The 15,174-nt window shown below is 37.6% G+C and overlaps 1 protein-coding gene across 7 annotated transcripts in view; it reads left to right on the top strand.

The window, feature by feature from the left end:
* CELF2 (CUGBP Elav-like family member 2) overlaps positions 1–15,174 on the top strand; it is a 376,204-nt gene that overhangs the window by 187,220 nt on the left and 173,810 nt on the right. The gene's annotated exons all lie outside the window — the stretch shown is intronic.

The following is a 15,174-nucleotide window of genomic DNA, read 5'->3' on the forward strand; positions in this document are numbered from 1 at the left end:
AGGCAAAGAACTCTTGAGCTATTTAATAACATGGGGTTTGCTTGTTGTTTGGTTCTTTTGTTTTTTGTTTTGTTTGTTTTTAATCTGCCAATAAATGCACATCTATTTCAGCTAATTTTTGGGAAAAAAAGTCATGTGGGACCTTGTTGTGTATCACTAGGTTTTTGCATTTTTTTTGTAATCTTAAGAGAGAAATGAAAGCAGATTACAAATCAGGGCTGACTCTCTGATTTGCATTTCTAAATCTTACAAGACCCTGTTCCCCCAGCATGGCAAATTACTTAGGTACCAAATTCAGACCTAAATTAAACAAATCTCTGCTGTATTTTGCTTCTGATCTGAATTAAAACTCGTGATTTAATGAAAAGAATATCCTTTCCAGTCTACATTTTCTACATTTTTCATCTTTAGGTATTTGTTTCTACTGCTAATGCATCTTGTGCTGCATTCAAAGCACTCCTGCAGGTTTCACAAAAGCATACCAACCTCTTCACCAACAACATTTGCCTTCTGAATCTGGAGGGTCATGAAAGTAAGGAGTAGAAAGTACAGAAAGAGGAGGATTTGAGATTTTTGGCAAATTATTCTCCAAGGGATAGACAGAGGGCTTCTCTTCCTGGAGCAATGCTTAGTAGCTAGACTATGATGCATTTTAACTTAAGACATGACTAAAAAAGAGGACTAAATCTTTTTTAACAGCTATTTAAATTACAGCACAAGCTGTGTAAAAGCATGTGAATAGCTTTACTACACCAAAATGAATGTTGACCTAGCCTAGTAGCTTAATTCCACAAAACCCAGAGAAAATGTATAAGTGACAATAAATAAAATAATAGTGAGTGTTCAAAGATCTTATTCTTTTCTTCCTGTAGACTCTCCCAGATGTTTTCAAACTGAAACATGGTGACTTCCAAACCTGAAGTAGCACCTACACATTTGTTTTAAATAGATTTTGTTGAATTTCTTTTCCACTAGGGAAGAATTTGGCAGGTTTTTTTAGGTCCTCATATACTGGGCTATTTTGAGAGAGAACTAGATATATTTTCTTGATATCACTGTTTGCTGCTACATTATTTTACCCTCCTGTACATTAATAGTGCTGAGTTATTAGCATCATCCCACACATTCTGTGTTGATGCCAGCCGGGCGAATAAGAAAAATATCTGCCTGGGAGGTAGAAACGTGTTTTTATATATGAATGCATAAACATGAAAATTCTACACCTTCTGCTTTGAACTCACACCAGCGAGCACAGGAGAGACCTGTGAATTTCTGCCAGTTGGGAACTGGCCCTTGTGTAAATCCAGTGGGAGGAGGTGGAAGGGATAAGGTGTCTGTCCACATCCGTGTTAATGAAGAAGTAATCTGGCAGAGTGACTGCTTCCTCTGGGAGTAAAGCTACGGATGTTGTGACACTGGGACACACATGCTGTCATTTCCTCAGCATTCATGGACTGCTTTGTCATTAATTTAAGTCTGTGTTGTGTTGCTTGGACTTAAATGCAGTGCTGGGAATATTTAAGGTAATGTTGATCTTTCCCTTTTATTGTTTTTGTTGGTTTTTTGTTTGTTTGTTTGCCTTTTTGTTACAATGGTCTTTTTTTCTAAATTTATTTTTTTAAATATTCTATTTTTTGTCCATTCAGGATTTCAGGATGGATGGGGTCTGTTAAGTGTGGCATCTCCTGATGGCTGTGGAGCTCCATGGCATTGATGAGGAGATACAGTACAGGAAAAAGATTGTTTAAAATAAGCAAGGAGCAATTTTTTAGCATTTTTATATTCAGAGAAGTGCATCTACTTAAATTTCCTGGGACAAATTGAGCTTTTACTAAATATCTTAATAGGCTCAGGAGTCACAGTGGTCCTCCTGTTGATACTTGGGAGTTTTCTGGCTGCTGACACCTCCATGGAAAAACAGGAATGTCAGGAGAAGAAAGCAGCATTAACATCTTGATAGATGCGTGTTGTAACAGCATCTTTAGACAGAGCTCATGTGCTTCTCGAGGAAGTTGTTTTTTGCCACAATAACTTGAGTTTGAAGAGTCTTGTATTGAAAGGTACCTGTGATAAGATCAGATCTTCCAGACTTGTCTGCAGAGCCTTTCAGGAAAAGCCCAGGCCTTGTCACTCAGTTCTGCCCAAAGTTTGCATTATTAAGTACAAGATGGAAACAGAATTCCCTCTCCTCTTTAATCCCCTCCCCCTTTATCTTTTTAGGCGTTTAAAAATATTGCATTTTATAGCATAATGGAAAGTTAATCAGAAACCTGGCAGATAAGGATCCTACAGCCAGTGGAGATGCTGTACAAACAGCAGAGCTGTGAGTATTTAGCAACATCACAGTAGCCTTGTTTCACATTTGCAATTAATACACGTCTGTGTTTGCATTTGTTATAGGACTCTTGACAGCACCAACATAACAAGAAAAACGAACAACCTGAGTAATAAATCTCTGGAGGCATTCAGCAAGTGCCATAGGGCTCATTAATCTTGATTATTCCCCATAATAGATAACTTCACAAATCATCTATTCTCCCCAATCGTGCACATAAGGATAATGTATATGTAATAGCCTCCCATACTGTAAAACCCCAAATAGAATTTCATTTTTTAAATATAAGTCTTGACAAATGCAAGACAAATATTTATAGAAAAAGGATGGGTATGAATAACAATGAACTGGACTGAAATAAGTAGAGCAGTGACTGTTGTGAAAAGATGGGGTTTGGCTTTGTATGGGGGGAGGGGGTTCCCTTCATGATGTCTCTATTTGAATCAAGAAATTCATTTATTTATTTATAGCCTGAAGTAGATGGGATTTCCTTGCTGAGAATTTTGGCCTGTGAAATATAGCAGTCTACAGCTGCAACCTTTATGCATGATCCTTAAGGAATGTAGACAGGGGAAAATAGAAGCAGCTAAGAAATACCCTGAATTCCAAACAGTTTAATATTTATAATTTACACTGCTGATTCCTTCTGTTTCTTGTATTTTCCCAAAGCCTTCCTTTGAAACCAGAGTTATCAAAGAAAACCCTAGTTCTGATTTGACATGGTCTTCACCTGTTTACCAACTTTTCTCAAATACAACTGAAATTTGCCAGCATAAGAGCTCTGTGAAAAACATCATATTTAGAATAAGACTGTGTATGATCCTTTCAGTAAGAACAGCCGAGGTGCTCTAATACCCAGAGTTGCAGGCTGTGCTTCAGCTCACAGATGCCTTGATTACCTTAAAACTGATTGTTCAAACAACAGAAAATATAGGAAACATATTAAGTTTTGGGGGAAAAAAGCAAAATATTGTGGTTTAAATGCAATCAGTTTTAAAGGATAAAGAATAAGCAAGTGAGGAGGAAAATAAAAGATTTTTTTTTTCCCAGAAGAGTACCAGTATTTTTTATATCTTTGTAATTGTAGTGACCTTAACCTGATGCTTAAGAGTGGGTTCTGCTGATTGAAATTTCAGAAGTGTAAAGCTCTATTCACAGCAGAGCCTTGCTCTTACACAGTATAAAGCATGAGATTTGATTGCCCTCATCTTTGCCCACATACCCATTTGGCCACTTTTCTTCTCCCTCCCTCCCTCCATGTGCCCAAATGCTCTCAAAACCCCAGGATTTTGTTCTGTGACCTGGAGCACCAAAATAGCAGTTTTGTGTGAGTGGAAAGGATTTCACAGAGTAACAACTGAACAGCTTTAGGGCGTATTTCTTCTTCTTCTTGTTCACTGTTCCTCCTCCACCCTTTGTATCAAATACACAGGATTCATTTCCTTAAAATTTATTGGAAAAGAGAACATATGCATCATCTTTCAGAGCTGAAAGAAGAACAACCTGAAATTTGGATCTGTTTCTTTTTTCTGCTGTACACATTGTTTGAGCAATTCTATTTCTGTAATTGTTTTGCATGTGAATGCATAATACCCATTTTTAAGACTGTGATAAAGTATCATGGTCTTTTAATAGCCTACACTGCATGTTATGTCTCTGTTCCTAAATACATATGTGTTAATCATATCCACAGGCAAAATAACTTCTGGCAAAGAGGTGAAGAATGGGTCTTGCTTCTAAGAAGTTTTAAAAAGTGGAGGGGAAAAAAAAGTGAAAACGTTCACAATCATCTAAGTTTAAGTGGACAAAGAATCCTGTGTATTTGACTTGTGTTTAGACATTTCTTTCTTCAGACTTCTGCAAATAACTTTCTAAGACAGTGTCAAAGAAAAGTGCATTTTGACTTGAATTTTTTCTTTTATATCAGCACAGTCTCGTCTGAAATACAGTTTTGAATCTGGCTAAATGGGTTGTTTTCTTAACTGTCTGAGGAAAATTCAAATAATTCCCTTAATGTCTCTTGGCCTCAGTTTCTCCCTGTATAAAACTATACTTATAATGCTCCACCATCTTTGTAAAAGGTTCCACAGTCTTCTGATGAAAGGAATTATTTTAAGTTCAAAGTGTTGCTCTTGGTGAAAGAATGATCTTGTTTATTCTTGAAAAAATATATAAACATCAAAGAGTTGTTTGTACCAAGGGTTTAATCTGCCATAAGGTGCTCCTGTGTCTCAATTAGCAATATTTTCTCATTCATTTCTCCATGAAAAGGAATGTGTTTGGTGATGTGGATGCCACATGATACAATCCCATCAATGTCAATATGTGCAGCAAACTAAATGCAGTGTTTGACATTGGCCATAATTTCCTATTCTGTACACAAATTAGCATAGCAATGGATGCAAAGTGAAGCAATGGATGCAAAGTGATGTGGAATCGCTTATAATCATTCTCCTTCCACTGTCCTGCCTGGCTGATTTCCCCAAAGAGCCAGGAGTCAGTGCTGAGGGCAGCTGGAGCTTTGCAGTTCAGGCTGTGCCACTTGCAATCTCCTCCAAAAGCAGGAGCGTCTTTGTCTTTTGTTGCAGGAGATCATCAAAATATAGGGGTTGATTCTTTAGGAGTTAATGCAAGAGGACACTTTTTCAGGTGAGAATTGATGCTTGTTGACCACTTGCTTCTTCTGGAAGAGAACACCAACAGGCAAGAAGGCCAACACAGTAGAGTAGAAGGTGGACTTGATGTAACTTTCCCCTTCTCTGGGTTGAAAAAGAATGAGCACCACAAGTAACCAGTAGCCATGTTGAATGTGATTCCTGAAGGACAATGTTTGTGTTGTTTAATCAGTCTTAGTCAGATTCTATTGTTTTGGTTTTTTTTTTTAATTTTGAAAAAGCATTAGAAAGCCTTTTCTTTACTTTCTTTGTTTTGCAGATATAATGGTACAAAAGGGGATGCTGACCCTTCTGGTTTAAACTAGGATTAATGAGCTTAAACTGACAAAGAATAGAGTTAAGCAAGGCCAGAATATGAATATTGGGACATCTTGGCATCTCTTTGACTGATGATGGAGAGGACAGCACTGTATTAAGGCATTCTGAGTTCAAGTATCCAAAGGGTTACAAGGAGAAACTGGTTCCCGTGCAGATCTTGCTGAAATGGAGTTATAAATACAACTAAGGGGCAAGGTTGCTTCTGGAGGGATCATTTCCATCTTTCAAGATAACATCTACTATTATAGGGAAGCAGCACTTAACAGTCCTTCCAGTGGTATTTCCTTGTACCTGAAAAATCATCTCCATAAGCACTTTGTCAGCGTTCCCGTGCTTTCTTCAGTGGGATTAAGTGACCAAAACCCTGTTCCCAATGTAAACCAAAAAATACATTAGCTGGTTTTTTTTTAAGTTTGGAAACTGGACAAGTGAAAGCAGCTCTAAATACATCCAGATTCAAAACATGTTACCCTGAGTATCTGAAATAGAAGTTGTAGTTGTGACAGACTCCCAGTGCTCACATCCCAGGACCTTAAAAGATGAGAAACACATGTTTAAACTCAGATGCCCAATTTAGAAATAAATTTATACAGGCTCTCAGTCTCTAGACTAGGACCTGTGTTATGGAAAAAAAGTTTATATAATGCTGCTTCCATTATAAATGGAGGCTAATTTTCTCAAAAATACTCTTAATACTGAGCAAACAAGTAAGTTTAGTGCTAAAAATATTCTCAGTGCTTCATTGCCTTGGGTTTACAATATCATTTGCACGTCAAATTATATTTCATCTTATGATTTAGTAATGTCAGAAGAATAGATCTAATTCTCTGTCTCATGATACCCTTAAAGATGGAAGATTGCTTTCCATGGAGTGTAAAACTCAATTTGTAGTCATGTGTATAAAACATGACTTTATGGCAGATTAGCTTGCTGTAGATTTAGTTCTCTCTGACAGTGAACTGAAAAATATTAGCATTTCACTGAACACAATATTAATGCCAAGAAGAGAATGTTGTTGTTATGTAGAAAGTAGAATGGGATTTCTGAAAGTAGAGCAGAGGAAAATGTATTTAGAGATTTGCAAGGAGTTTAGGTAGAGTTGGTTTAACTTTTTTCTCTTCTTCAACCTTTCTCCCCACCCCCCCGCCTCTCTGTGAGTCATTTTGAAAAACAAAAGTATATTTGCAGTTGTCAGATTGACCTCTCAATGATTTTAAATAAAACACCAATTATTGTACTGGAAGATGTCTTTTTGTTTCAAGTGACTGTAGTAAAATTGAATTTTTAGATATTTTTAAATGCTGCTTTTGGTATGTAACTGTCTTGCTTAGCAGTCAGATGTGATGTTTGCTTTTTCCAGTGGAAGGAGAGAGTATAAGCAGAAGATTAGAGGGATCATTTCTGTGCAGTTCATTATTTATGGTGCAGGTGGTGTGATGCTCTGGTGATGGTGTCAGTTTGTTGAAGCAGGTGAAAATCAACTCCTGGGCGTGACGAGGCTGCCCCTTGGAGTGCTGAGTACTTAGAAACTGGTCCCAGCCAAGTAATGTGCCACTAAAACCATCACAGCCATGTGTGGCACTGAGGGTTTTAGTGGAAGAGATGGAAGAAGGAAAGAAATTGAGAAGGAAACCGAGTAGACACTATAATTAAATGGCGATCAAGAGGGGAATGTTTTATGGAAAGTGCTCTGTGCTGTTCCTGCTCTTGAATTTTTGCAGCCTATCTCAGATGTATCTGCCAGAGCAATCCTACATGTTTATACAGAGCCTGCTTTTATAATGTGACTGATAATAATGAAATTCTTTATGCCTAACTCAAAGCTAATATATCCAAGATACAAATGATATAGGAGGGCGGAAAAAGCACTGCAACAATTTAGCTGCAGTTGTAGAAAGGTTCCCCATGCTTCTGTTTTAACTGAATACTTTGTATTTATTAATTGTGTTCATTTTAATTCCACTGTAAGTCAAATAACGATGTGTGAAAACAGCATAATTAAGCTTTGATATTTCTGCAATAGTAATAACTGAATTCGATCTGCTTTTAATCTTTCAGGCTATTCATTGTATCTATCCCTTATTTCTACAGTTATCTTTTCTCATTTAGTTCTCTTTGATTAAAAGGCAGTGGAGGTCTACCTACTTTCTTGGGTCAGACACAAGCTCTGCTTTTAAAATGCCTTCAGTCTGATTACAGGTCCTTTGTTTCTATTGAAGAAAGCATTTAAGATTGTAAATGATGGGCTAAATGGTCCCATTCTTTACAGAATATTTTCTACATATTCCAAAGGCTGAAAATTAAGAGTGCTTTTTTTGAATTATGCACACTTATATAAATTCATATTTTTCACTAGTTTTCTTTCATTTTTTGCTACAGCTTGTAGACTGAGTCCTACAAATATGCATGTGATTAATTTTTCTCACCAGAATTTTTTTTTGTTGTTGCCATTGCTTTTTGCAAACCCCAGAGGACCTGCTTTGCAGAATGTACAACGTACAGCAGCATGCACTTGTGGGACAAAGCATGGTGTGCAGTCAGAATAGGGTGCTAGGGATGGCAGGAGAAACTGGTTGCAGACCCTGATGTTGACTGGTTTGTAAGTGGTTTTTACTGGCCGAGTTCCCCCACGGAAAGCAGCCGTGGTGGTGGGGCCTCAGATGGACAAAGTGAGTTGCACTAAGTTGGAGGGGAAGAAAAGAGGGGGATACGATTCCTGTTGCCACAGCTCTCCTGCTGTGATGTTTATTTTACAAGTTATCACAAAAAGTATTTCTAATCTCCAGGAGATGGACTATGACGGTGTTTAATCTCATGGTGGTGGTGCTGGAGGGCAAGTGGATTTACTGTCAGATTTACAGTCTGAGAATTTGGTCCTAAAATTTTGTCTTTAAAACAGCCTCTTCTTTGCCAAACAGTAACAGGTTTTGTTTACCATTGCAAGGAAGCTGAAATTAGAGAGAGCAGAGGGACCTGTCTAGAGTGACTTTCCTCCCTCTGTGTATATCCCCTGTCCCAGGCAGAGGTCAGGACTGCACACAGTTTTTCCTCCAGAAAACCTAAAAAAGCAGAAGAAATTTGTTGTACAACCTGGTATTTGACTTGTGTGGGGTTGAGCCCATGCCCCACACATCCATCACACAGGTTTGCAATGCTCATGTGTGCAGCAGCTCCTGTGGCCATTGTCTGGCTGCACCAGCCAAAGGCATCATCACAGCCTTCAGAACCAGCCTGCTTGACACCATCTGGCCTGGATGGGGTTTGTTGTCTCCTTCCTCATGCCCAGTACAGTTTCTCCCTTTGCAGCACTGTCTTTGTCACAATGGTAAAAATGCTTTTGGAAAAAAAAACAGGGTCAAAAAGATACAATTGCTACAAAAATCCCAAGGATGCCTTAGCCTTGAGGGGACCATAGTGATGCTGGTTGTTAACCCTCTCAAGAAAAGCATTTACTGAAATGTCAACATTTATTTTAAGCTGAACAGGCCAGGACAAGTACTGAGGGTTTCCTGTGGTTCAGCTGGCTTACTGACAAGTGCTGAAACTGTAACAGCCAAGCCCACACCAGGGCTGTAAATAGGCAGGTAGGCTTCAAAAAAAAAAAAAAAATCTTACTCCATTGCAGTGGAGTATGTCTGTATGTCTTAACTTTCAGAAAATCCTCTGTCACCAAATAAACTACTCCACGTTTCACAGTTTACACAAAGATACACAGAAAAGGTGCCTTCGCCTTGTGGGCTGTGCTCCAGGAAAAGAATATCAGAGATGGTTTGTCTGCCCACCCAGAGCAATGAAATCACCCTTACCCATACACTTCTATTAATAACAGCTTAGATGTTGTTTCTGTGTGGTGACTCTTAGACATTGTCACAGAAGTTTTTATTTTGCACGCGAGGATCAAAACTTCCTCCTGTAAGTATTTAGAAATAAATGCATGTGTGCATTTTGGAAGGGCTCTCAACATGCTCTCAACATGACAGAAGCAGCTTTTGTCTGAACAATTAATGAAATTTTGGCGTTTATTTAAAGCCCTTACAGATCCCTTGAGGCTTTAAAGGTTATTTGTAGAAATTTCAAGATGCATTCCAAATACTTTAAAAAAAAAAAATAGATACAGGCTTTAAATAGTTAATGAATGCACATAATTTACCTAAACAGTGTTTTTATAGATCTTTGCAAATATGACATTAATTAGGGAAAGTAACTAAAGCTGAAGTGCCACAGAATGTTAATCCTCAGCATCAGTAATTAGCTGTGGAGGAGAATTTTTAAAAATGTTTCCAGTTTATATCATTTTGTTTTGGAAGAAACACAAATATGTGGGTTGAATTATTAAGAAAACAAACGAGCCTGAAAAGAAACAACAAAAAAAACCAAACCTCTTAAGCAGCGGATGGGTGTATCTGTGCTGTTGCAATGAACCTTTGCAAGTTCTGGGATTCAGGCTTTACTGGCTCTGGGATGGAAAATAAACTTGAGCTATCCCCTTCCTGCTCCTTCTCCTCCCATGCCCATACAGGTGTGTATGTCCTGTGCACCAGATATCCTTTTATTTCCAAATTGCCCTGAGAGCAGACAGCGCAGACAGCTGCTTGGCAATTAATTAGATTGTGTTTTTAACCAAGCAGCAAAGGCAGCTCTTTGACTCTCTCCCTCCTGCATGCCCTGGTAATCATTTTGTTTATCTGCACAATTTGACTCGCCGCAGTGGGCAGTGGAAGGGCTGCCTGCATTGTTTGTCTGCTTAAATTGTTAAATGAAATGACTCAGAAGATTCAGGAAATTAATTTTTGCAGTCTACATATATGGTGAAAAAAGAAAGCTTTGAAGTGGAGATGTCAGTGTAGCCAGTCTGAAATGCATGAATCAGACGTCGCAAGATTTTCAGAGGCTTAAAAACTGAGAAGTTTTTAAAATATTTGCATCCTTTTTAGTTGTCTATTGATATCTGAACCTTAACAATTCATGTCACTCTGAGCTTTATTCAATGGCTGTTTTATATGAAAATGAAAGCCAAGATACCCATATAAATAAGACTGCAAGAATCAGAGCTTTTAAAATAAAGTGTATCATTGTTATTAGACTCATATAAAAATTGTACTAATAGCCAGTGTTACCTATTCTTTTCTTTCTCCTTTTAATTTTTTTTTAGGACAATTAATTTAACAGCTACTATCAAAATAGCCATAAACAATTTAATAAACCTAGTAAAACTTCAGATGCTTCTTTATTATGCATTCAAATAGGATTCTCAGCCTCTTGCATTCTACTCCATTCCCTTGAATGCTGCTAAGTAGTGCCATTAAAATAGCAATACTATAAGACCATCCTCACTTATGGTGATTGTAAAATAGGGTCAAGACACTGGTTTGGATTCAGTTTGAGAGGTATGTTTCCACAATAAATGCTAAAGAAAATGCAGAATTAAACTATACTCTGTGTGGATATCAAATGGTTCACTTTGTCTTGTTGATGTGTGTTAATACTCTCAGTGACTTTCTTATGTTTAGCTTGAATGTTTGTTAGTAAATTGTAAAAATTGATCTTCCTACCTAAAAAACAGGCAGAACTGTGATGGAAGAATAGTTACATCTTACTGGAATGCCATTAATTTTCTGTGAGTTGATTTCTGTTAAAATTTAGTGTGTTTCAATAGTTGAGGATGTTTAAGAGGGAAAAGTTAATACAATATTTTTGTTGCATGCTTATTAAGAAAGGCTTTGAAATTATTTGAGAATGTTTTTTTCAAGATATTTGTTAAAAAAGTTATACTTTGTCTAGGATTTGGAAATTTGGGCCTTAAAACTATTCCAATAGTTGAAATATGGTATGCAGATTCTTACTTATTTTGCCCTCATTTTTGTGGTATGTATTTGCAGGCAATAACTCAAGCTGGGTGACAGCCTGGTGAAATGTGAGCCTGTGGTTTTCTCCCTAGGTGAAAAAAAAAGAAAAAAAAGGTGAAGCTGTGAGGTTTGGTTTCTTGTCTGTTTGAATATACAGATGCAGGTGCATTATTCAGAGCTGTGCGAGGTTTGCACAGTGTCTTCTGAGCTACATTTTTAAGGAGTCTTTAGGAGTCTTTTTGGGGGGCACTGTGGGCAGACATTACTGGTAAAGGGCAAGTGGGCAGTAGAGCACACTGCTGCTGCCTCCAAAAGTCAGCTGTGGTTCCTTTCTGTCACCTGTAGTGTTGCCTTCGCATTTTTCAGGGGAGTTCTGCTTCAGCAATGCAGCTGGAAAGCAGAGTTTGTGACCAGAGAGTACAGCAGAGCCATTGACTTCGTGTTCCTGAATAAAAAGTCAGGAGTTGCTGAGTTCTTAATCCATTAGACTGGGAAAGCAGATTTTCAGAGATGGCTGCAGAACAGCATTTGTGCCTCTGGTAGACTCCTCCTTCTCATATGAAATGCGCTGTTCTGCACAGTGACAAGCTGATTAAGAGCAATTTTTTAGAGAGAAAATTGACCTACATTAGATGGAGAAGAGAAAAATATTAGGCTCTTGCATGAACATCCTTATACCAGTGGTTGTGCTCCAGTAATTAAATTCTGACAAACAGATGAACAAACAATCTCCAGGGGTAATGAGGCTCAGTCAATGAACCACAAGTGTTCACAAGTACTAACAGTAAGAGAAAATACAATTGAAACCCCTGCATATGTGTTACTCAAAAAGCAAGTTAAGAACTAATTAAAAGGGTTTCTGTTTTCCTCTCCATGCTTTGCATTTAGAAATAGATTTATAGAGTATATTCTCCACATTCCAGCATTCCAGTATTCTTAGATATAAGCATGAGAGTAGCAAAAGTTATCACCAATGTTATGTGCCTCTTTAAAACAGATTTGAAAACGTGTAACCAGAGAAGTGGAATCCTTCAAATTCAGCATGCTCACCCTTTGCTTAGGGTGCATGAAATACCGGCTCACAAAAATGTGGTTGTAGAAATTGAATACAGTTCCTTGCAACCTGCCTGGTGATAGCATATTTCACATGCTGAAATATAAGTATCTCTTTCTGCTCTTGGGGAAAAATGATAACATATGCCATCACCTTAACTGTGCAATAAAGTAACTCAAATTGGACATGTCTGTAGAAAAGTGCTTTGTGTCATGTGATATAAATATCTACATTTTTTTAATGTCCTTTTTCTTATCACCCGTGACAGAGGCCTGTCTTGCCACTGTCAGAATTGATTTTTTCCCCTTTGAAGTATTGTTTCTTAGTTCTTGAAAATATTTTTTCCAGCAAAAAAAGATTGGCAAAACGACCATTTCATGTGACAAGTACAGATGGGGAATTGACAATAAATACAATATCAACTTTGCCTTTTGCTTCAGCTTCTGGTCTGAGAGAGTTAATCCCATCAATGACAGTCACGTTAGTTTTATTGATATTTTGTAATCTGTCTTTCCTTTCTCTCCCTGGTTCACTGCAATTTGTTCTTGGTTAGTGACCTGTCACACCCTGCTGGTATCTAATTGCTGCATATATTACTTTTTTCATTTAAAATTGTGCTTTTAGGGACCACATGAAGCATCTTGATGGACAGTGCCAGTTGGTTCGATACAAATTGTTTTCTTCTCTCTCTCCCTCAATAGATCCCATATTTAAACATCAGAGTGCTCTTTGGCTGCTGTAAATGGTGAGAAATCACCAATAGGTTGATGCTTTCAGCTGCCCAAGAGCAGTGGACATTTTGGAGAGATTTGGAAATGCATCCGTAGACACGTAGAAGTCATGGTGGGTTGGAGTGGCCCAGCTGAGAGGATGGTGCCAGGTCCGTCATGAACCTCATCATCAAAAAGGAATCTGCTCCCTGATTATGGGACCCATAGCTACAATATATATATACACACATATATATATATATACATATATAGATAAAATTTTATTTTTTTACATGTTCTTCTTTATGCCAGTCAGTAATAACAAGCTCCAAGACCTTAAGCACAGTAAGGGAAAAACCCTAATGACTCAAAAAAACACCAGCTGATCTGAAATTGATTTGCAAAATGCTGAGTGTGGTTCTAACATCCTACTCTGGGCTTTGGTTTCAAACTTGTTCTCTCTCTGTAAACAGGAAGAGTAACTTGAAAGCAAAGGGAGGTTGGTCTGTGTGCACAGGGGCACGTAGAACTTGTGCTTAACTGGGGAAAAGAAAGGGTTTGGTCTTTTTGTTTCTTTTTTTTTCCTTTTTTTTAATTTTCTTTTTTTTTTTTTTTTTTTTTTTTTTTTTTTTTTTTTTTTTTTTTTTTTAGTCTGTATCTGTGTGCCAAAATGAAATATTTGTATTGTAAGGTGGAAGGCAGAAAAGTTTCTTTCAGTCCTCTTGAATGTCCAGCCACACTGTACTAAACACCTCAGGAGCTTTTGTGCCATTCTCAGGGTTGGAGTGGCACTGCCTCTGGCAGAGACAGCAGGCTCAGGGGCAGTATGACCAAGACACTGATGTCTCCTCTACTGGCATCCAAAGATGGACAATAGGATAGAAAAGCAAATGTAAGAGTTTTCTTCTCAGATACAGCATTTTTTTCTTTTTCTTCATATTTGGTATTTTTTATCTAGAAAGGGAAGAAAGGCAAGCAGAATAATTTTTGTCACTACTCCACTTACATATTTAATTTTTATTCTTTCTTTGAATATTTGCTGATTAGATGGCCTGATATATGATGTGGCCACTGATGATGTATTTTATATCCAGAATGCAGTGCTACCTATCCCTAATATGAGGTTTAAATCCTGTCTCCATTGTGGGATATGAGTACAGCAAAAGGACAGAGTGACTGAATTGGTTAAGGCACAGAAATTTCAGAATTGCAGAATGCATTTAAGAATCTAGTATTCATTGATCCAGTCACTTAAAATTTTATGTTACCCTGAGGCTTTCTGCAGCATGGAACCTTGAAATAAAAGGAATTTTTATTTATAACTGGGAATAAAGGCCTAAAAATCTGGCAAGTTTAATTAGTGCATTTTAGTAAAAGTATATTTAAAGGAGTGAGCCTGAGTGACTTGGAAGCTTGGCAGTAGACATCTTTGGAATAAACTATAGTAAGTATAGTTGGATGAAGGTGATATTTCAGCCATATAAAAATTGGTCTTTAATTAATATTAGTTGCTGTTGTGATGGTGTTCACACAAGAACGTCAAACCCTTCATTAGATGTTAAGTAAGCCTCAAAAATTCCCTTGTGCAGTTCTGTAGTAATTTTTCATATTCTTCTGTAGTGGCACAGAGAAGTGATTTTCCTTCTTTAAAAGCCAGAAATAGAATGAAAATTCCCCCAGTCAGCATCCACTTTATTGCCTCTCTTTGTGTTCATCAGTTAAAACAGGATCGTTTTCTTTGTATATTCATGTTTTAAGTTTCTTCTGAACTGTTTGCAGTCTAGGGAAGGGTTATTTTATCTGGTGCAGGAGTGGGTATTTCATGGTCTGTAGAGCTCTCCTTGCCCTTTTATTTATTTATATTTCCTTTTGACTTTGCACCTTCTCTGCCACTCCTTCGCCCAAAAGATGTTTCTAACCATAAAAAAGGTTAATGTGTTTTGTCCTCCTGACCTAGGTACAAGGATGTCATGCAATTAATATTTTAATTTTGCAAAATTCGTTTCAAAAAATAAGTCTTTTCATGACTTCTCCCTGCTCTGAAGGAAATCCTCACCTTATATCTTTTTATCTTCCATTAGAGAAAGCAGCCCAGACGTCTTACTTTCTGAAATCTGTGTGCTAATGCTAAATACACAATTTTGGACAGATAAATGAAAATTTTGACTGTAACTGAGAGGTATTTTATGTACAAGCAGACGTCTCCATCCTACGTCTGTGCACGCTGGCCCGTGGG

Source organism: Pyrgilauda ruficollis, unplaced genomic scaffold (assembly GCF_017590135.1).
Source record: "Pyrgilauda ruficollis isolate IOZ18807 unplaced genomic scaffold, ASM1759013v1 scaffold61, whole genome shotgun sequence".
Taxonomy (NCBI): Eukaryota; Metazoa; Chordata; class Aves; order Passeriformes; family Passeridae; genus Pyrgilauda; species Pyrgilauda ruficollis.